This window comes from Pseudophryne corroboree, chromosome 4, assembly GCF_028390025.1.
Source record: "Pseudophryne corroboree isolate aPseCor3 chromosome 4, aPseCor3.hap2, whole genome shotgun sequence".
Classification (NCBI taxonomy): domain Eukaryota; kingdom Metazoa; phylum Chordata; class Amphibia; order Anura; family Myobatrachidae; genus Pseudophryne; species Pseudophryne corroboree.
The window spans coordinates 604,373,165-604,396,724 of record NC_086447.1 but is presented as its reverse complement, the minus strand read 5'-3'; the positions used below and the strand labels follow the sequence as shown (position 1 = coordinate 604,396,724).

General features: G+C 41.2%; 3 pseudogenes; all 3 read right to left on the bottom strand.

The window, feature by feature from the left end:
• Window positions 1–4,192: 4,192 nt before the first annotated feature.
• On the bottom strand, window positions 4,193–4,311 carry LOC134912297 (5S ribosomal RNA; annotated as a pseudogene).
• A 6,343-nt stretch (window positions 4,312–10,654) lies between these two features.
• Window positions 10,655–10,773, bottom strand: LOC134912296 (5S ribosomal RNA; annotated as a pseudogene).
• A 6,333-nt stretch (window positions 10,774–17,106) lies between these two features.
• LOC134912322 (5S ribosomal RNA) lies at window positions 17,107–17,225 on the bottom strand (annotated as a pseudogene).
• Between the last annotated feature and the right edge of the window lie 6,335 nt (window positions 17,226–23,560).

The window sequence follows — 23,560 nt, the reverse complement described above, 5'->3', positions numbered from 1 at the left end:
GGCCAGTGCGCATGCGCAGAACCCGTTTTGCACATGCACAGGCCAGGAAATGCGATCGCATTGCATTGATGTAAACGTTGATGGCCTGATTGATAGGCAGAGGCATTCGCGGGGGTGGTTGGGGAAACAACACAATGTGGGGTGTGGTGAGGGGAACAAAGGTTGATCTGGACTGTTTTCAGGGAGGCTGCATGAAGTCGCACTCGGCCACTGCAAAGCAAAACATGGTGGTGGTGCGCATGACAGAAACATGGTGGCAGTTCATCTGCCTTTGCAGCCAGGCTGCGCAGGTAGGGGTCTGCCAAATACAAAATCTAAATCTCTCTGCACATGTTACATCTGCCCCACCTGCAGTGTAACATGGTTTTGCCCATTAGTGTTCTTTTTTGGTTTGCTAACAAACCTGAATAACCACATAAATTCATAATCTGTAATTAGCAGTTGATGCGACTTTTCCATCACAGTGGATCTTTACAACAAACAACAGATGACAACAATCACACACAAGGCACTGTTTGGGAAGACCAGATCACGTGAACCCAGCAGGATAGGAACATTTTATACAACTTGGTAAACCCAAGATTTTGTAAATGCTAGAACTAATACGTAATGCAGACCTTTAGTTATATACAAATAAAAAAGGATTTGTCACTTCCGCAACTACAGAGGGAATGGAATTTGTTTGGATTGCAGAGTTTGGTTTCTTTTGGGCCCCCACAAAATAAATATAAGTTATAAGTTTAACATGACATTGATTGTTCTTGTTGCAAGATGGACCGAAACAAAGACAATAAAAATCCTATAATTGCTGTAAAATTATGATTAAAAATAAAGAATAATCTTTTTATATGTTAAAATTAGTTTAGGGCTCAGTGATCATCTCCATCACTGTTGACAATTTAATCATCACTGTCTTATGATAGGTACACATTAAATGATGAGTCCCCAGCATGATATCATCAGCAATGTGGCCCGGCAGCAAGGGGGTGGGGGCCATGCTTAATTCAGCAGCATGTCCATCAATGACGATGTCACCCATTGGACTCATCGCATGCAGGTCCAGCAGAGGATATCGCTAACGCTGCCCAGCAGCACACATCGTCAACTACTTCGTGCATACACACTAGATGATATCGTGAACAAAGTGTCGGAATCTGGCACATCGTCCACGATATCATTTAGTGTGTACTCGGCTTTAGGTGTTATCTTCCTTATCACTGATGTCAAGAATAGCATCATCTTTTTGCTGTCAGATTTCTTGTGGACTCAGGACTGATTCTGGCATTTGCTCAGTAGAGGGCGTTTAATGCAGGAAGCTCTTAACTCTTGCGGATCAGGTATACAGACACTGAGAAGTTACAGATAAATTACTGGTGGAATGTGGTGGTAGAATGTAACTAGGAAAAGTCTCAGTTTAATATGAACAAGGAAGTTCTTAAGAGAACAGACTGGAACTGAGACTAACTGGACTACACTGGATCAGGTAGAAAACTGGAATTGGAGTCAGGCTGGAACCAACAGTGCACTGGCCAGACTGCAACCGGTAGAAACTGGAACAGAAGTCAGAGTGGGACTGACTTTGCACTGGCCAAACTGGAACTGGTAGAAACTGGAACAGGAGTGAGACTTATACTGACTTTACACTGGTCGGACTGGAGCCAGTAGAAACTGGAACAGGATTCAGACTTGTACTGACTTGTGCTGGCTTTGCACTAAACGGACTGGAACTGGTGGAAACTGGAACAGTAGTCAGGCTTGTACTGACTTGTGCTGGTTTTGCACTGACCAGACTAGAACCAGTTGGAACTGGCAGTCAGGAAGCAGTAGTAGAAGAAGTAGTAGATTAGATAAAGGCTGCTGGAATACTCTGTATTGGAAACACTAGCAGATTGCTAGTGATCTACAGGCTAGGACCTGTAGATCACAGAACTGAGGAATCAGAGCTACTGAGACTCAGATCACAGGAGTCTAGAGCCTAGATGCAGCTGAAGCAGCGACGTTGTTGTGGGCAATTTGATGGAGCTCCAGGAGTCCTTTTATCCCTCTTGCTGCACAGTGTTTGGAAGAGGGAATTGGCTGACCGGACTGAGACTTGCAGTTGGTGGAGCAGAAGTCAGGTGACCAGCAGCAACATGGTGGCACCCAGTCACGGGAGATGGCGGGAAAGACTGCGGGGAGATGAGAGGGATTATTCGGGTGCTAGAACAACCACAGTAGAATCAGAATGGTGGCTATATTGATGTCTGTGGGACACTTGCAGCCAGACTGAGCTGTGTACTGATCAGGCTGACACTTGCCCTAATATTAGGTTATCCCTAGTGGAATCTAAACTTGCATACCAATTTTTTGAAAGATGACTGTGTTGATCCTCAAAAAATGTGTACATTATTGTGTAGTAGCATCCTAAGTGGATCAGTCACATGTCAAAAAAAAATGTGTAACAGTAACTTGCGCCCTAGCTGCAGCTCGGCAAACCACCAAATAAGGAGCACCACTCCTTTCTAGTCACAATATAACATAAAGAGGCGATCTCCCAGCGCTGCTATACACAATTTCCGGTCCGTATAGTTTCTTTTTCCTCAAAGAGAAAACAAATTAGTGAGTCCCCTTATTTTCAATCGATCCTTTCAGTCCCAATTTTTAGGAGACTGACCTTTATGATGGGCCCTATGTGCGTTGAAAGGTATCTTTGGGTCCTTGCTTCTATTCTGGACCTCCCCCAATGCTTGTTATATGGATAACTTCTCAATACACCATATCACATCAACTTTATAATAGGTCGCCCATCTGCACCAGGCTTACCTTTATATCAAGCCCTATGTGCGTTGAAAGGTATCTTTTTGGTCCCGACTTCTGTCCTCGACCTCCGATACCCCCACACTATTGGCTCCCGGGCGATCAATAAAATGGAAAATCCCGCCAGAAAAATTATGATTTTTTTATTACTAAAAAACTTTTTAGAACAATAAAATAGATAAAAATGGAAATAGTCCACAAGACAAAAATCAAAACAACACAGGAGATTCCCTATATGAGAAAAGGTGAGGCCACTTCCACTGGTACCCTTCAGATGGAACAAGGAAAAATAATTTTTAGGTTGCAACAATCCTTGCCAAAAAAATATTAGTACCAACATACGTGGTGTGGTTCAGCCTAGGGTCCTCCTGTGTAATTCACCAACGCGTTTCGGATAACAAATCCTTCCTCAGGGTGCATGGTGGAAGTGACCCCACTGGTCTCTTTATACCCCTCTGGCTATGTTTCATATCCTCCTCCGCCAATCAGGTTCCACCATCAAAATTAATACATATACAATCCAAATACAACCTAAAAACCTATATTTATATATAGTACACATACACATCAGTTAAATGCAATGTCCATATATTACGTTATTCTAAAATGTATCCATAAAATTACATTCTGTATCTAAATTGGTTACATGCAAAAAAAGGAATGGATCCATAAGGTCAACATTATACATGAGGTTTGCCTCCCATCCTGGGTATTAGCGTCCATGATTTACACTTGATCTGACTACTGAAATCACCGGTTTTGGCTGGTTTCCGCTGACGTCTTTCCTGTTTGCATGTGTTGCCATGGAGACGTCACGTCTCCGATCCCTGCCGTCAGCGAGTCTCTCAAAGACGGAAGTTCCCGTCATGTGGTGCGGCCGACTTCCGGTTGTTGGAACGCAACCCCGGAAGTTCATTCCGTTCACTGTGTATCGCACCATCATATCTCGCCCATCCATACTCAGGTATATGTAAAGAGATATGGAACAAAAGGGAGAGAAGAAGACTCTTTTGTGGGTGCACTCTTGTATGTTTAAGAGGTCTCAGAAGAGACAATAAGTAAAAATTATAAATGAATTTTTAAATATAACTTTTATTAACAACAATTGATAAAATAGTAGAGTTTACTGTCAAAAATTGGAGGTAGGGGTGGGGGGAAGGGTGGGGGGGAGTTGGGGAAAAGAAAGGGGGGAACACAGAACAAATTAATTACAGTGTAAATACTGAATATTGTTCTGGAATGCCTGGGTGCGATAATAACAGCTGGAGACCCTGAAAATTGAAGCGTTTTTATTCTCTCATGAGCGATGATGAGGAGACAGATGGGATGATTAAAGATGGAATGAGCAAGATGAATCTGCTGTCAGTGTTAGACGCTGAGCAAAACCGTCCAGGAATTTCTACTAAACTGAGTATTCCTCGAGAGTCTCCCACTCGAGTACTGACCCAGCCCTACACTGCTTAGCTTCCAAGATCGGAAGGATTCGGGCGTTACCAGTGTGGTATGATAGTAGAAAAAATATTTGATATCGAGGGCTCGAGAATCACTGATGAGAGTTCACGAAAATGGAGAAATAAGAGAAAAGAAAAGACAAGAGAATGGGTGGAGGAGGAAAATAGGGGATCTGCTGCCACCGTTAGACCGGGATAATTACCCCTGAATCAGTGGTGAGAGTCCTGAAGATAGTATAAAGTGAGGAAAAGGAAACGATACTGATAGGTAAAAATTTTTGAGATTGGTTGATAGACAATGGGCTGCTTGATTGCAGGATGCTGATAGTACCTATGATAAAGGTATTAGGTGTGATAAAGAGCAATTTGTACACAATTAGCAGTCAAATAAATTGATTAGACCCATACATCACCATCAATTATCAGATTATTACAATTATACCAAAATGGTATCAGGTGGAAAAAGAAGGAGAAAATGAACAACAATTTCTTATTTGTGTTCCGCTGTATGCAGAGCTGCAGAAATACTATATAATATGATTGCAAGATGCTGATAGTACCTATGATAAAGGTACTTGGTGTGATAAGGAGCAATTTGTACACAATTAGCAGATAATTAAGTTGATTGGAACCATGCATCACCATCAATTTGATGCTGACAGATTATTGCACATTGTACCAAAATGGTATCAGGTGAAAAGAGAAAGAGATAATAAACAACAGTTGATTGTACAGAGCTGCAGCAGTGCTATATAATACGCAGTATAGAGGATAGTGATAAATTGCTCAGCCAAATGATTAGATCAATATTGATGACTGAAAATAAAGGTTTAAACAGTATCCTATGTGGTATTAAGCCGCTAAATGCCGACTATCTGTAAAACGGGTACTTGCAAAAAACAGCTTGATGAATGCTATTATCAAATATAAATATGCAAAAAGATGCTGAGATTGAGCAGATATTACCCGGAATTGTATGGAACGATCAGTCACTAATATGAGCAGGATACTTTCTGAGTACGGAATGTCCGTGTCAAAGTCCAGGCAAATTGAAGATGCAGGATACACTGGTTCTCAGGAGCTGAGCAGTTCGTTTATAGCCGCACTGCCGATCAAAGTACCTGATGTATTGTGGAGACGTGGTCAGGTTGGCTGAGGAGAAGAGAGACACAATGTTCCTGGTCCCATCGCGGTAGTATCTAGCGGCTGCGGGTTGATGCAGCGGCTGCTGGGGAAAGAGCGGCTCGTGGTTCAGGATGTCCGGAATCAGCTGTCACACCCAGGCAGTGGGGGTAGGGAACGGAAAACTAGTTTCACCCGTTCACCGGGCTTGATCACTTCCTGTTCCCAGAGGGGATAGTGCAGGCTTTATCTTGCAAGGGAGCTGGTCGTTGTCCAATCAAAAGGGAGGCGTGTCCTGCGTTTGTAAATTGCTGCACAGGTGGAACGGTTGTTCTGTTTAGTATTGGTTCCCTATTATGCTTGCAATTAGTGGCCCATTGCACAAAAGGAAAAAACAGAGAATATGTGTGAGAAATATACAAGGTTATTAGATGAAAAATGAGCATCTTGCTTATTATATAGGTGGACATAGTGAAAAAATGGAAATAAAAATAAAAATAAAATGGGGAAAATTAGCAAAAAAGAATAAAAATGAATGAAAATAATAATAAAATTGAAGCTTTCACAAATTGTTTATGAAATATTTAGATGATAAGAATAGATTAAATTTAAGTATAATAAATGATAATTACTGGAAAAATATGTTAGGACAGCATATCTTGTCTGGAGTTATAAACAAACACGTTGTAAACATTGCATGAGGATATTCATAAATATTATTTATGTTATTTTGGATTAATAATGCAAGTGACGTCGATGGAAGTGGTGGGAATGATTGTGAGAAAGGATGGTATGGAAAAGGATGGGGAGTGAGGTGGAAAGGAATGGGGGGGATGGAGTGGGGGGGGGGAAAGGGGGGGAGAGAGGGGGAAGGGGGGAGGGGGTTTGAGATTGTGGGGTGTTGGGGTGTTGTGGTTTGCAGTGTGGTGGGAATGTGTGTGTGGTGTCGAAGGTGATGATCCTGTGTGGGCGAGAAGTATAATGATATGGTGAGATGAGGAAGGGGGGTAGAGATGTAAGGGATAGGAGTGGGTTGACACTGGGAGTGCTGTGTGGAAACGTGTTAGTAGGTTGTGAAATATGTCGGAATTTGCTGGGTCTCTGTAATGGGATGGATGTGAGGTGCATGTGAATGGACTGCGGATGTGATGGTGCTGAGTATGTGGTGGAGGTGGGCGTGAAAGTGCTGATGAAAGAAGGGTGAATGTGATGTGTTATGAATGGGGGTGTACTGGATGTGAGTGTACTGGGGGGTGTAAGGGAAGGAAGCGAGGACACTTAATGGGTGCTATATAGAAAGTAGGTTACAGAAATGCACTGTAATTGATGTATTCATTCAGACCCAATGGTTTGAGACAACCTAACCTGAAAGTCCATTCACTTTCCTTCTTAATAAGTTCTTTGCTTAAGTCACCACCGCGTATGCCTAGATGGACCCTATCTAGGCCAAAGGCGCGCATATCACTTGGTGAGTCATGATGTGCAGCATGGTAGTGTCTGGCTACTGATGTTAGTTTTTTGCCTTTTTGAAGATCTGACGATGAGTTGCGAATGGAGCCCATATGTTCTAAAATCCTAGTTTTGAATTTTCTAGTCGTCATGCCTACATATCGTTGATTGCAAGGACAGGTTAGACAATAGACTACTCCTTGTGTGTCGCAGTTGAAGAAGTGTTGTATGGAAATATCCTTGCCATGTCTGTCCTTGACACAGTCAGTTATCTGTATCTGTGGGCAAGCCTTACATTGCCCACATGGAAAGGATCCCTTAGGGAGTTTGGATTTGGTCATTTCACGTGAAAAATGGCTCTGAACCAACGTATCTTTGATGTTCTTAGATCTCCTCCAACTGATTTGTAAAGTGGGATCAAATAAAGGTGATAACTCTGGATCCAGATGTAGGACAGGTAGATGTTTCTGAATGGCCTTTTTTAGTAGACGCCATTCGGGACAGAAGGTCCCTACAAATCGAATCTTGGTGTCAGCCTTTTGTTCTTGGGGTTTGTCCTGGAAGATCAGGGATTCCCTGTTGGTTTTTGAAATAGATTGTTGGGCTCTCTTCAGAGAGCGTTTACTGTATCCCCGAGCTTGTAACCTGGTCATAAGTTCTCTGCTTTTCTGTTTGAACACCTTCTCCTCTGTGCAGTTGCGTCTAAGACGAAGAAATTCCCCTTTTGGGATGTTTTCAATAGTAGGTGGGAAATGTGAGCTTGTTTGGTGCAATATACTGTTTGTGGCTGTATCCTTACGAAAGAGTTCTGTAGCCAAAGTCCCACTTGTTGTCTTGTAGATATTCAAGTCCAAAAAAGATATCTTGTCTCTACTGATTGAGTGAGTGAGAAAAATGTTCAAATCGTTTACATTGAGGATGTTAATGAAGTCCAACAGGAGTTTCTCATCTCCTTCCCAGATCACAAAGATATCATCAATATATCTCAGCCAATTGATGATATGTTTTGTGTAGATATGATTATCATTGTTGAAGACTATTGTTTGTTCCCACCAGCCGAGGAACAGGTTGGCATATGTGGGTGCACAGGCTGCACCCATTGCTGTTCCCCGAATTTGCTGAAAAAATTGGTCACCAAAGGTGAAATAATTCTTATTGAGAACAAAACTCAACATTTCACATAGGAAATCATGAAATACATTTTTTTCTTCCATATCCAGGAAGAATTTGGTGGCTTGTATTCCTTGTGAGTGTGAAATACTGCTATACAGGGCTTCCACATCTAAGGTGACTAGGATACAGTTCTCATCTAGACATATGTCATGTATTTTCCTTAGGAGATCAGAAGTGTCCTTAAGGTAGGAGGGTAATGTCATGACATGGTCTCTGAGATGTAAATCCAGAAATTTGCTTGGGGTTTCCAAGAGTCCCCCATTCCCTGACACTATGGGTCTCCCAGGTGGTTTGTTGATATTCTTGTGTATTTTTGGCAATAAGTAAAAGGTAGGAACCCTGGGATTCGAGACCTCAAGGTATTTAGCCTCTTGTTGTGTGATAGCTCCAGTGGCAAATGCCTCTGTAATCATGTGCATGTATTGCTTGTGGAATTTTATTGTGGGATTAAGTGGCAATCTGATATAACAGGATGTGTCCAACAGTTGTCTCCGTGCTTCCTCTTCATACATTGCGATGGGCCATATGACAATGTTACCACCCTTATCCGAGGGTTTGATAACGGTGTCAGTCCATGTTTTAATCTCTTTAAGAGCTTGTCTCTCTCTGTATTTGAGATTTTTAGTGAGACATCTTTTACGAGAATTGGTCTGGATCTCGTCAAATTCTTTGGAGACTAGATCCAAAAAGACCCTGATTTCTGGGCTGTTGGTGTCAGGAGGGAAAAAGGTGGACTTCAGTTTGCATGTGGGTCTTATTTTTCGTGAAGCAGGGATGTCCGAGGCTGATTCCATATGCAGCTCCTCCAGTATTTGGATAGCTGTATAATCTTCTTCGGTCAGTGGTGTTATTGATACACTAGGATCCTCCAAAAGTCCTGAATGGCTGGATAGTGAAGTCATAATACTTGAGTCAACAGAGGATTTAGCAAAAACATTTTTTAATAATAATTTGCGGCCGAAGAGTCTGAGATCCTTCTCCCACAGAAACCTATCAAAGGGTGATGTGGGTGAAAAAGATAGGCCCTTGCTAAGAACCTCTAATTGATCTTCCGTAATGATTTTGGTACTGAGGTTGATAATTTGCAATTTGTCGGTAGTTGTCACTTCCTGGTTGTCCGTACCGGATAGTGAGATGTTCTTGGGGTGGTCCAATCTCGCTTGTTTCTGTCTGTGTTTCGTCCCCCCCCCTTCTTGTCGGCCTTGTGGCTTGCTTCTGCCTCTGGTATGTTGGCCTCTCCCTAAAAAAGGGTCCTCACTTTTGTTGTATCTATGGGTGTGGGTACTTCCTTCAGGATGTTCCGTGGCGGAGTCTTCACTGTATGATGATTCTAATTCCGAAGAGCTCGGATCTTCTCTAGGTGGTCCTCCTCTAGGACGTAGAGTGGGAGAATGCCAACGAAAGATTTTTCCTAGGGAGAAGTCGTTTTTGTCTCGTAGGAATTTGGTGCGTTTCCTTTCTATAATATTGGTTTCATATATATCCAGATCTTTCTTGTATTTTTCAAATGTGTTTTGGAAAGATAGGTCTTTCTCCCAGGTTTCTAAGTTTTGACCCAATTCTTCGATATTTTTTTCTACTTGATCTAATATCAGATTGTCATGTTTGATCAAGATTAGAATTAGTTCATTAGAACATTTTAATAGGCTGTTTTCCCATTCAGTTTTAAGGTTGTCTGTGGCCAAAGGGAAGGAGGGGAAGATACGTGGTCGTAAGCCTCTGGGTGATAATTTATTTTTGTGGTAGTTTTCTAATGTAGTGATATCCCAGGTGAGCCTAATCCTTTTTTGAAGGTTTTTCTGTAATTTTGATAAATCAGATTTCCAGTCTTTGGGAGTGCTGGGATTGTGGAAGGTATCTGAAAAAATATCTCCAAATTCCTCTACGTTTCTACGTTTGGATGTTAGTTCAGTTTTTAATGAAAATGCTGTCATTGCCTTGAATATAACAATATACAGTGGGGGGAAAAAATGAAAAGAGGAAAGGGAATGTTGTTATAACAGAAGCGACTACTATACAAAAGGAAAGAGATCCTATAGCAAGGTATATAAATCCGTGCAAGGTATGGAAAACTGAGTCTTGACTCAGTGTACTGAATACATGAATGTATTGGGGGTATACCGCACTGGAGAATGGTAAGGTATCTAATAGATATTGTTAGAACCAAAATACATAATACAACGAGAAAATCTGAGTTTTCTAATGTTATCTTGAGTTTGGTGGTGCACCCTGAGTCAGTGGTAAGACATACAACAAAAGGGAGAGAAGAAGACTCTTTTGTGGGTGCACTCTTGTATGTTTAAGAGGTCTCAGAAGAGACAATAAGTAAAAATTATAAATGAATTTTTAAATATAACTTTTATTAACAACAATTGATAAAATAGTAGAGTTTACTGTCAAAAATTGGAGGTAGGGGTGGGGGGAAGGGTGGGGGGGAGTTGGGGAAAAGAAAGGGGGGAACACAGAACGAATTAATTACAGTGTAAATACTGAATATTGTTCTGGAATGCCTGGGTGCGATAATAACAGCTGGAGACCCTGAAAATTGAAGCGTTTTTATTCTCTCATGAGCGATGATGAGGAGACAGATGGGATGATTAAAGATGGAATGAGCAAGATGAATCTGCTGTCAGTGTTAGACGCTGAGCAAAACCGTCCAGGAATTTCTACTAAACTGAGTATTCCTCGAGAGTCTCCCACTCGAGTACTGACCCAGCCCTACACTGCTTAGCTTCCAAGATCGGAAGGATTCGGGCGTTACCAGTGTGGTATGATAGTAGAAAAAATATTTGATATCGAGGGCTCGAGAATCACTGATGAGAGTTCACGAAAATGGAGAAATAAGAGAAAAGAAAAGACAAGAGAATGGGTGGAGGAGGAAAATAGGGGATCTGCTGCCACCGTTAGACCGGGATAATTACCCCTGAATCAGTGGTGAGAGTCCTGAAGATAGTATAAAGTGAGGAAAAGGAAACGATACTGATAGGTAAAAATTTTTGAGATTGGTTGATAGACAATGGGCTGCTTGATTGCAGGATGCTGATAGTACCTATGATAAAGGTATTAGGTGTGATAAAGAGCAATTTGTACACAATTAGCAGTCAAATAAATTGATTAGACCCATACATCACCATCAATTATCAGATTATTACAATTATACCAAAATGGTATCAGGTGGAAAAAGAAGGAGAAAATGAACAACAATTTCTTATTTGTGTTCCGCTGTATGCAGAGCTGCAGAAATACTATATAATATGATTGCAAGATGCTGATAGTACCTATGATAAAGGTACTTGGTGTGATAAGGAGCAATTTGTACACAATTAGCAGATAATTAAGTTGATTGGAACCATGCATCACCATCAATTTGATGCTGACAGATTATTGCACATTGTACCAAAATGGTATCAGGTGAAAAGAGAAAGAGATAATAAACAACAGTTGATTGTACAGAGCTGCAGCAGTGCTATATAATACGCAGTATAGAGGATAGTGATAAATTGCTCAGCCAAATGATTAGATCAATATTGATGACTGAAAATAAAGGTTTAAACAGTATCCTATGTGGTATTAAGCCGCTAAATGCCGACTATCTGTAAAACGGGTACTTGCAAAAAACAGCTTGATGAATGCTATTATCAAATATAAATATGCAAAAAGATGCTGAGATTGAGCAGATATTACCCGGAATTGTATGGAACGATCAGTCACTAATATGAGCAGGATACTTTCTGAGTACGGAATGTCCGTGTCAAAGTCCAGGCAAATTGAAGATGCAGGATACACTGGTTCTCAGGAGCTGAGCAGTTCGTTTATAGCCGCACTGCCGATCAAAGTACCTGATGTATTGTGGAGACGTGGTCAGGTTGGCTGAGGAGAAGAGAGACACAATGTTCCTGGTCCCATCGCGGTAGTATCTAGCGGCTGCGGGTTGATGCAGCGGCTGCTGGGGAAAGAGCGGCTCGTGGTTCAGGATGTCCGGAATCAGCTGTCACACCCAGGCAGTGGGGGTAGGGAACGGAAAACTAGTTTCACCCGTTCACCGGGCTTGATCACTTCCTGTTCCCAGAGGGGATAGTGCAGGCTTTATCTTGCAAGGGAGCTGGTCGTTGTCCAATCAAAAGGGAGGCGTGTCCTGCGTTTGTAAATTGCTGCACAGGTGGAACGGTTGTTCTGTTTAGTATTGGTTCCCTATTATGCTTGCAATTAGTGGCCCATTGCACAAAAGGAAAAAACAGAGAATATGTGTGAGAAATATACAAGGTTATTAGATGAAAAATGAGCATCTTGCTTATTATATAGGTGGACATAGTGAAAAAATGGAAATAAAAATAAAATGGGGAAAATTAGCAAAAAAGAATAAAAATGAATGAAAATAATAATAAAATTGAAGCTTTCACAAATTGTTTATGAAATATTTAGATGATAAGAATAGATTAAATTTAAGTATAATAAATGATAATTACTGGAAAAATATGTTAGGACAGCATATCTTGTCTGGAGTTATAAACAAACACGTTGTAAACATTGCATGAGGATATTCATAAATATTATTTATGTTATTTTGGATTAATAATGCAAGTGACGTCGATGGAAGTGGTGGGAATGATTGTGAGAAAGGATGGTATGGAAAAGGATGGGGAGTGAGGTGGAAAGGAATGGGGGGGATGGAGTGGGGGGGGGGGAAAGGGGGGGAGAGAGGGGGAAGGGGGGAGGGGGTTTGAGATTGTGGGGTGTTGGGGTGTTGTGGTTTGCAGTGTGGTGGGAATGTGTGTGTGGTGTCGAAGGTGATGATCCTGTGTGGGCGAGAAGTATAATGATATGGTGAGATGAGGAAGGGGGGTAGAGATGTAAGGGATAGGAGTGGGTTGACACTGGGAGTGCTGTGTGGAAACGTGTTAGTAGGTTGTGAAATATGTCGGAATTTGCTGGGTCTCTGTAATGGGATGGATGTGAGGTGCATGTGAATGGACTGCGGATGTGATGGTGCTGAGTATGTGGTGGAGGTGGGCGTGAAAGTGCTGATGAAAGAAGGGTGAATGTGATGTGTTATGAATGGGGGTGTACTGGATGTGAGTGTACTGGGGGGTGTAAGGGAAGGAAGCGAGGACACTTAATGGGTGCTATATAGAAAGTAGGTTACAGAAATGCACTGTAATTGATGTATTCATTCAGACCCAATGGTTTGAGACAACCTAACCTGAAAGTCCATTCACTTTCCTTCTTAATAAGTTCTTTGCTTAAGTCACCACCGCGTATGCCTAGATGGACCCTATCTAGGCCAAAGGCGCGCATATCACTTGGTGAGTCATGATGTGCAGCATGGTAGTGTCTGGCTACTGATGTTAGTTTTTTGCCTTTTTGAAGATCTGACGATGAGTTGCGAATGGAGCCCATATGTTCTAAAATCCTAGTTTTGAATTTTCTAGTCGTCATGCCTACATATCGTTGATTGCAAGGACAGGTTAGACAATAGACTACTCCTTGTGTGTCGCAGTTGAAGAAGTGTTGTATGGAAATATCCTTGCCATGTCTGTCCTTGACACAGTCAGTTATCTGTATCTGTGGGCAAGCCTTACATTGCCCACATGGAAAGGATCCCTTAGGGAGTTTGGATTTGGTCATTTCACGTGAAAAATGGCTCTGAACCAACGTATCTTTGATGTTCTTAGATCTCCTCCAACTGATTTGTAAAGTGGGATCCAATAAAGGTGATAACTCTGGATCCAGATGTAGGACAGGTAGATGTTTCTGAATGGCCTTTTTTAGTAGACGCCATTCGGGACAGAAGGTCCCTACAAATCGAATCTTGGTGTCAGCCTTTTGTTCTTGGGGTTTGTCCTGGAAGATCAGGGATTCCCTGTTGGTTTTTGAAATAGATTGTTGGGCTCTCTTCAGAGAGCGTTTACTGTATCCCCGAGCTTGTAACCTGGTCATAAGTTCTCTGCTTTTCTGTTTGAACACCTTCTCCTCTGTGCAGTTGCGTCTAAGACGAAGAAATTCCCCTTTTGGGATGTTTTCAATAGTAGGTGGGAAATGTGAGCTTGTTTGGTGCAATATACTGTTTGTGGCTGTATCCTTACGAAAGAGTTCTGTAGCCAAAGTCCCACTTGTTGTCTTGTAGATATTCAAGTCCAAAAAAGATATCTTGTCTCTACTGATTGAGTGAGAAAAATGTTCAAATCGTTTACATTGAGGATGTTAATGAAGTCCAACAGGAGTTTCTCATCTCCTTCCCAGATCACAAAGATATCATCAATATATCTCAGCCAATTGATGATATGTTTTGTGTAGATATGATTATCATTGTTGAAGACTATTGTTTGTTCCCACCAGCCGAGGAACAGGTTGGCATATGTGGGTGCACAGGCTGCACCCATTGCTGTTCCCCGAATTTGCTGAAAAAATTGGTCACCAAAGGTGAAATAATTCTTATTGAGAACAAAACTCAACATTTCACATAGGAAATCATGAAATACATTTTTTTCTTCCATATCCAGGAAGAATTTGGTGGCTTGTATTCCTTGTGAGTGTGAAATACTGCTATACAGGGCTTCCACATCTAAGGTGACTAGGATACAGTTCTCATCTAGACATATGTCATGTATTTTCCTTAGGAGATCAGAAGTGTCCTTAAGGTAGGAGGGTAATGTCATGACATGGTCTCTGAGATGTAAATCCAGAAATTTGCTTGGGGTTTCCAAGAGTCCCCCATTCCCTGACACTATGGGTCTCCCAGGTGGTTTGTTGATATTCTTGTGTATTTTTGGCAATAAGTAAAAGGTAGGAACCCTGGGATTCGAGACCTCAAGGTATTTAGCCTCTTGTTGTGTGATAGCTCCAGTGGCAAATGCCTCTGTAATCATGTGCATGTATTGCTTGTGGAATTTTATTGTGGGATTAAGTGGCAATCTGATATAACAGGATGTGTCCAACAGTTGTCTCCGTGCTTCCTCTTCATACATTGCGATGGGCCATATGACAATGTTACCACCCTTATCCGAGGGTTTGATAACGGTGTCAGTCCATGTTTTAATCTCTTTAAGAGCTTGTCTCTCTCTGTATTTGAGATTTTTAGTGAGACATCTTTTACGAGAATTGGTCTGGATCTCGTCAAATTCTTTGGAGACTAGATCCAAAAAGACCCTGATTTCTGGGCTGTTGGTGTCAGGAGGGAAAAAGGTGGACTTCAGTTTGCATGTGGGTCTTATTTTTCGTGAAGCAGGGATGTCCGAGGCTGATTCCATATGCAGCTCCTCCAGTATTTGGATAGCTGTATAATCTTCTTCGGTCAGTGGTGTTATTGATACACTAGGATCCTCCAAAAGTCCTGAATGGCTGGATAGTGAAGTCATAATACTTGAGTCAACAGAGGATTTAGCAAAAAAAATTTTTAATAATAATTTGCGGCCGAAGAGTCTGAGATCCTTCTCCCACAGAAACCTATCAAAGGGTGATGTGGGTGAAAAAGATAGACCCTTGCTAAGAACCTCTAATTGATCTTCCGTAATGATTTTGGTACTGAGGTTGATAATTTGCAATTTGTCGGTAGTTGTCACTTCCTGGTTGTCCGTACCGGATAGTGAGATGTTCTTGGGGTGGTCCAATCTCGCTTGTTTCTGTCTGTGTTTCGTCCCCCCCCTTCTTGTCGGCCTTGTGGCTTGCTTCTGCCTCTGGTATGTTGGCCTCTCCCTAAAAAAGGGTCCTCACTTTTGTTGTATCTATGGGTGTGGGTACTTCCTTCAGGATGTTCCGTGGCGGAGTCTTCACTGTATGATGATTCTAATTCCGAAGAGCTCGGATCTTCTCTAGGTGGTCCTCCTCTAGGACGTAGAGTGGGAGAATGCCAATGAAAGATTTTTCCTAGGGAGAAGTCGTTTTTGTCTCGTAGGAATTTGGTGCGTTTCCTTTCTATAATATTGGTTTCATATATATCCAGATCTTTCTTGTATTTTTCAAATGTGTTTTGGAAAGATAGGTCTTTCTCCCAGGTTTCTAAGTTTTGACCCAATTCTTCGATATTTTTTTCTACTTGATCTAATATCAGATTGTCATGTTTGATCAAGATTAGAATTAGTTCATTAGAACATTTTAATAGGCTGTTTTCCCATTCAGTTTTAAGGTTGTCTGTGGCCAAAGGGAAGGAGGGGAAGATACGTGGTCGTAAGCCTCTGGGTGATAATTTATTTTTGTGGTAGTTTTCTAATGTAGTGATATCCCAGGTGAGCCTAATCCTTTTTTGAAGGTTTTTCTGTAATTTTGATAAATCAGATTTCCAGTCTTTGGGAGTGCTGGGATTGTGGAAGGTATCTGAAAAAATATCTCCAAATTCCTCTACGTTTCTACGTTTGGATGTTAGTTCAGTTTTTAATGAAAATGCTGTCATTGCCTTGAATATAACAATATACAGTGGGGGGAAAAAATGAAAAGAGGAAAGGGAATGTTGTTATAACAGAAGCGACTACTATACAAAAGGAAAGAGATCCTATAGCAAGGTATATAAATCCGTGCAAGGTATGGAAAACTGAGTCTTGACTCAGTGTACTGAATACATGAATGTATTGGGGGTATACCGCACTGGAGAATGGTAAGGTATCTAATAGATATTGTTAGAACCAAAATACATAATACAACGAGAAAATCTGAGTTTTCTAATGTTATCTTGAGTTTGGTGGTGCACCCTGAGTCAGTGGTAAGACATACAACAAAAGGGAGAGAAGAAGACTCTTTTGTGGGTGCACTCTTGTATGTTTAAGAGGTCTCAGAAGAGACAATAAGTAAAAATTATAAATGAATTTTTAAATATAACTTTTATTAACAACAATTGATAAAATAGTAGAGTTTACTGTCAAAAATTGGAGGTAGGGGTGGGGGGAAGGGTGGGGGGGAGTTGGGGAAAAGAAAGGGGGGAACACAGAACGAATTAATTACAGTGTAAATACTGAATATTGTTCTGGAATGCCTGGGTGCGATAATAACAGCTGGAGACCCTGAAAATTGAAGCGTTTTTATTCTCTCATGAGCGATGATGAGGAGACAGATGGGATGATTAAAGATGGAATGAGCAAGATGAATCTGCTGTCAGTGTTAGACGCTGAGCAAAACCGTCCAGGAATTTCTACTAAACTGAGTATTCCTCGAGAGTCTCCCACTCGAGTACTGACCCAGCCCTACACTGCTTAGCTTCCAAGATCGGAAGGATTCGGGAGTTACCAGTGTGGTATGATAGTAGAAAAAATATTTGATATCGAGGGCTCGAGAATCACTGATGAGAGTTCACGAAAATGGAGAAATAAGAGAAAAGAAAAGACAAGAGAATGGGTGGAGGAGGAAAATAGGGGATCTGCTGCCACCGTTAGACCGGGATAATTACCCCTGAATCAGTGGTGAGAGTCCTGAAGATAGTATAAAGTGAGGAAAAGGAAACGATACTGATAGGTAAAAATTTTTGAGATTGGTTGATAGACAATGGGCTGCTTGATTGCAGGATGCTGATAGTACCTATGATAAAGGTATTAGGTGTGATAAAGAGCAATTTGTACACAATTAGCAGTCAAATAAATTGATTAGACCCATACATCACCATCAATTATCAGATTATTACAATTATACCAAAATGGTATCAGGTGGAAAAAGAAGGAGAAAATGAACAACAATTTCTTATTTGTGTTCCGCTGTATGCAGAGCTGCAGAAATACTATATAATATGATTGCAAGATGCTGATAGTACCTATGATAAAGGTACTTGGTGTGATAAGGAGCAATTTGTACACAATTAGCAGATAATTAAGTTGATTGGAACCATGCATCACCATCAATTTGATGCTGACAGATTATTGCACATTGTACCAAAATGATATCAGGTGAAAAGAGAAAGAGATAATAAACAACAGTTGATTGTACAGAGCTGCAGCAGTGCTATATAATACGCAGTATAGAGGATAGTGATAAATTGCTCAGCCAAATGATTAGATCAATATTGATGACTGAAAATAAAGGTTTAAACAGTATCCTATGTGGTATTAAGCCGCTAAATGCCGACTATCTGTAAAACGGGTACTTGCAAAAAACAGCTTGATGAATGCTATTATCAAATATAAATATGCAAAAAGATGCTGAGATTGAGCAGATATTACCCGGAATTGTATGGAACGATCAGTCACTAATATGAGCAGGATACTTTCTGAGTACGGAATGTCCGTGTCAAAGTCCAGGCAAATTGAAGATGCAGGATACACTGGTTCTCAGGAGCTGAGCAGTTCGTTTATAGCCGCACTGCCGATCAAAGTACCTGATGTATTGTGGAGACGTGGTCAGGTTGGCTGAGGAGAAGAGAGACACAATGTTCCTGGTCCCATCGCGGTAGTATCTAGCGGCTGCGGGTTGATGCAGCGGCTGCTGGGGAAAGAGCGGCTCGTGGTTCAGGATGTCCGGAATCAGCTGTCACACCCAGGCAGTGGGGGTAGGGAACGGAAAACTAGTTTCACCCGTTCACCGGGCTTGATCACTTCCTGTTCCCAGAGGGGATAGTGCAGGCTTTATCTTGCAAGGGAGCTGGTCGTTGTCCAATCAAAAGGGAGGCGTGTCCTGCGTTTGTAAATTGCTGCACAGGTGGAACGGTTGTTCTGTTTAGTATTGGTTCCCTATTATGCTTGCAATTAGTGGCCCATTGCACAAAAGGAAAAAACAGAGAATATGTGTGAGAAATATACAAGGTTATTAGATGAAAAATGAGCATCTTGCTTATTATATAGGTGGACATAGTGAAAAAATGGAAATAAAAATAAAAATAAAATGGGGAAAATTAGCAAAAAAGAATAAAAATGAATGAAAATAATAATAAAATTGAAGCTTTCACAAATTGTTTATGAAATATTTAGATGATAAGAATAGATTAAATTTAAGTATAATAAATGATAATTACTGGAAAAATATGTTAGGACAGCATATCTTGTCTGGAGTTATAAACAAACACGTTGTAAACATTGCATGAGGATATTCATAAATATTATTTATGTTATTTTGGATTAATAATGCAAGTGACGTCGATGGAAGTGGTGGGAATGATTGTGAGAAAGGATGGTATGGAAAAGGATGGGGAGTGAGGTGGAAAGGAATGGGGGGGATGGAGTGGGGGGGGGGGAAAGGGGGGGAGAGAGGGGGAAGGGGGGGGGTTTGAGATTGTGGGGTGTTGGGGTGTTGTGGTTTGCAGTGTGGTGGGTATGTGTGTGTGGTGTCGAAGGTGATGATCCTGTGTGGGCGAGAAGTATAATGATATGGTGAGATGAGGAAGGGGGTAGAGATGTAAGGGATAGGAGTGGGTTGACACTGGGAGTGCTGTGTGGAAACGTGTTAGTAGGTTGTGAAATATGTCGGAATTTGCTGGGTCTCTGTAATGGGATGGATGTGAGGTGCATGTGAATGGACTGCGGATGTGATGGTGCTGAGTATGTGGTGGAGGTGGGCGTGAAAGTGCTGATGAAAGAAGGGTGAATGTGATGTGTTATGCATGGGGGTGTACTGGATGTGAGTGTACTGGGGGGTGTAAGGGAAGGAAGCGAGGACACTTAATGGGTGCTATATAGAAAGTAGGTTACAGAAATGCACTGTAATTGATGTATTCATTCAGACCCAATGGTTTGAGACAACCTAACCTGAAAGTCCATTCACTTTCCTTCTTAATAAGTTCTTTGCTTAAGTCACCACCGCGTATGCCTAGATGGACCCTATCTAGGCCAAAGGCGCGCATATCACTTGGTGAGTCATGATGTGCAGCATGGTAGTGTCTGGCTACTGATGTTAGTTTTTTGCCTTTTTGAAGATCTGACGATGAGTTGCGAATGGAGCCCATATGTTCTAAAATCCTAGTTTTGAATTTTCTAGTCGTCATGCCTACATATCGTTGATTGCAAGGACAGGTTAGACAATAGACTACTCCTTGTGTGTCGCAGTTGAAGAAGTGTTGTATGGAAATATCCTTGCCATGTCTGTCCTTGACACAGTCAGTTATCTGTATCTGTGGGCAAGCCTTACATTGCCCACATGGAAAGGATCCCTTAGGGAGTTTGGATTTGGTCATTTCACGTGAAAAATGGCTCTGAACCAACGTATCTTTGATGTTCTTAGATCTCCTCCAACTGATTTGTAAAGTGGGATCCAATAAAGGTGATAACTCTGGATCCAGATGTAGGACAGGTAGATGTTTCTGAATGGCCTTTTTTAGTAGACGCCATTCGGACAGAAGGTCCCTACAAATCGAATCTTGGTGTCAGCCTTTTGTTCTTGGGGTTTGTCCTGGAAGATCAGGGATTCCCTGTTGGTTTTTGAAATAGATTGTTGGGCTCTCTTCAGAGAGCGTTTACTGTATCCCCGAGCTTGTAACCTGGTCATAAGTTCTCTGCTTTTCTGTTTGAACACCTTCTCCTCTGTGCAGTTGCGTCTAAGACGAAGAAATTCCCCTTTTGGGATGTTTTCAATAGTAGGTGGGAAATGTGAGCTTGTTTGGTGCAATATACTGTTTGTGGCTGTATCCTTACGAAAGAGTTCTGTAGCCAAAGTCCCACTTGTTGTCTTGTAGATATTCAAGTCCAAAAAAGATATCTTGTCTCTACTGATTGAGTGAGTGAGAAAAATGTTCAAATCGTTTACATTGAGGATGTTAATGAAGTCCAACAGGAGTTTCTCATCTCCTTCCCAGATCACAAAGATATCATCAATATATCTCAGCCAATTGATGATATGTTTTGTGTAGATATGATTATCATTGTTGAAGACTATTGTTTGTTCCCACCAGCCGAGGAACAGGTTGGCATATGTGGGTGCACAGGCTGCACCCATTGCTGTTCCCCGAATTTGCTGAAAAAATTGGTCACCAAAGGTGAAATAATTCTTATTGAGAACAAAACTCAACATTTCACATAGGAAATCATGAAATACATTTTTTTCTTCCATATCCAGGAAGAATTTGGTGGCTTGTATTCCTTGTGAGTGTGAAATACTGCTATACAGGGCTTCCACATCTAAGGTGACTAGGATACAGTTCTCATCTAGACATATGTCATGTATTTTCCTTAGGAGATCAGAAGTGTCCTTAAGGTAGGAGGGTAATGTCATGACATGGTCTCTGAGATGTAAATCCAGAAATTTGCTTGGGGTTTCCAAGAGTCCCCCATTCCCTGACACTATGGGTCTCCCAGGTGGTTTGTTGATATTCTTGTGTATTTTTGGCAATAAGTAAAAGGTAGGAACCCTGGGATTCGAGACCTCAAGGTATTTAGCCTCTTGTTGTGTGATAGCTCCAGTGGCAAATGCCTCTGTAATCATGTGCATGTATTTCTTGTGGAATTTTATTGTGGGATTAAGTGGCAATCTGATATAACAGGATGTGTCCAACAGTTGTCTCCGTGCTTCCTCTTCATACATTGCGATGGGCCATATGACAATGTTACCACCCTTATCCGAGGGTTTGATAACGGTGTCAGTCCATGTTTTAATCTCTTTAAGAGCTTGTCTCTCTCTGTATTTGAGATTTTTAGTGAGACATCTTTTACGAGAATTGGTCTGGATCTCGTCAAACTCTTTGGAGACTAGATCCAAAAAGACCCTGATTTCTGGGCTGTTGGTGTCAGGAGGGAAAAAGGTGGACTTCAGTTTGCATGTGGGTCTTATTTTTCGTGAAGCAGGGATGTCCGAGGCTGATTCCATATGCAGCTCCTCCAGTATTTGGATAGCTGTATAATCTTCTTCGGTCAGTGGTGTTATTGATACACTAGGATCCTCCAAAAGTCCTGAATGGCTGGATAGTGAAGTCATAATACTTGAGTCAACAGAGGATTTAGCAAAAAAAATTTTTAATAATAATTTGCGGCCGAAGAGTCTGAGATCCTTCTCCCACAGAAACCTATCAAAGGGTGATGTGGGTGAAAAAGATAGACCCTTGCTAAGAACCTCTAATTGATCTTCCGTAATGATTTTGGTACTGAGGTTGATAATTTGCAATTTGTCGGTAGTTGTCACTTCCTGGTTGTCCGTACCGGATAGTGAGATGTTCTTGGGGTGGTCCAATCTCGCTTGTTTCTGTCTGTGTTTCGTCCCCCCCCTTCTTGTCGGCCTTGTGGCTTGCTTCTGCCTCTGGTATGTTGGCCTCTCCCTAAAAAAGGGTCCTCACTTTTGTTGTATCTATGGGTGTGGGTACTTCCTTCAGGATGTTCCGTGGCGGAGTCTTCACTGTATGATGATTCTAATTCCGAAGAGCTCGGATCTTCTCTAGGTGGTCCTCCTCTAGGACGTAGAGTGGGAGAATGCCAACGAAAGATTTTTCCTAGGGAGAAGTCGTTTTTGTCTCGTAGGAATTTGGTGCGTTTCCTTTCTATAATATTGGTTTCATATATATCCAGATCTTTCTTGTATTTTTCAAATGTGTTTTGGAAAGATAGGTCTTTCTCCCAGGTTTCTAAGTTTTGACCCAATTCTTCGATATTTTTTTCTACTTGATCTAATATCAGATTGTCATGTTTGATCAAGATTAGAATTAGTTCATTAGAACATTTTAATAGGCTGTTTTCCCATTCAGTTTTAAGGTTGTCTGTGGCCAAAGGGAAGGAGGGGAAGATACGTGGTTGTAAGCCTCTGGGTGATAATTTATTTTTGTGGTAGTTTTCTAATGTAGTGATATCCCAGGTGAGCCTAATCCTTTTTTGAAGGTTTTTCTGTAATTTTGATAAATCAGATTTCCAGTCTTTGGGAGTGCTGGGATTGTGGAAGGTATCTGAAAAAATATCTCCAAATTCCTCTACGTTTCTACGTTTGGATGTTAGTTCAGTTTTTAATGAAAATGCTGTCATTGCCTTGAATATAACAATATACAGTGGGGGGAAAAAATGAAAAGAGGAAAGGGAATGTTGTTATAACAGAAGCGACTACTATACAAAAGGAAAGAGATCCTATAGCAAGGTATATAAATCCGTGCAAGGTATGGAAAACTGAGTCTTGACTCAGTGTACTGAATACATGAATGTATTGGGGGTATACCGCACTGGAGAATGGTAAGGTATCTAATAGATATTGTTAGAACCAAAATACATAATACAACGAGAAAATCTGAGTTTTCTAATGTTATCTTGAGTTTGGTGGTGCACCCTGAGTCAGTGGTAAGACATACAACAAAAGGGAGAGAAGACTCTTTTGTGGGTGCACTCTTGTATGTTTAAGAGGTCTCAGAAGAGACAATAAGTAAAAATTATAAATTAATTTTTAAATATAACTTTTATTAACAACAATTGATAAAATAGTAGAGTTTACTGTCAAAAATTGGAGGTAGGGGTGGGGGGAAGGGTGGGGGGGAGTTGGGGAAAAGAAAGGGGGGAACACAGAACGAATTAATTACAGTGTAAATACTGAATATTGTTCTGGAATGCCTGGGTGCGATAATAACAGCTGGAGACCCTGAAAATTGAAGCGTTTTTATTCTCTCATGAGCGATGATGAGGAGACAGATGGGATGATTAAAGATGGAATGAGCAAGATGAATCTGCTGTCAGTGTTAGACGCTGAGCAAAACCGTCCAGGAA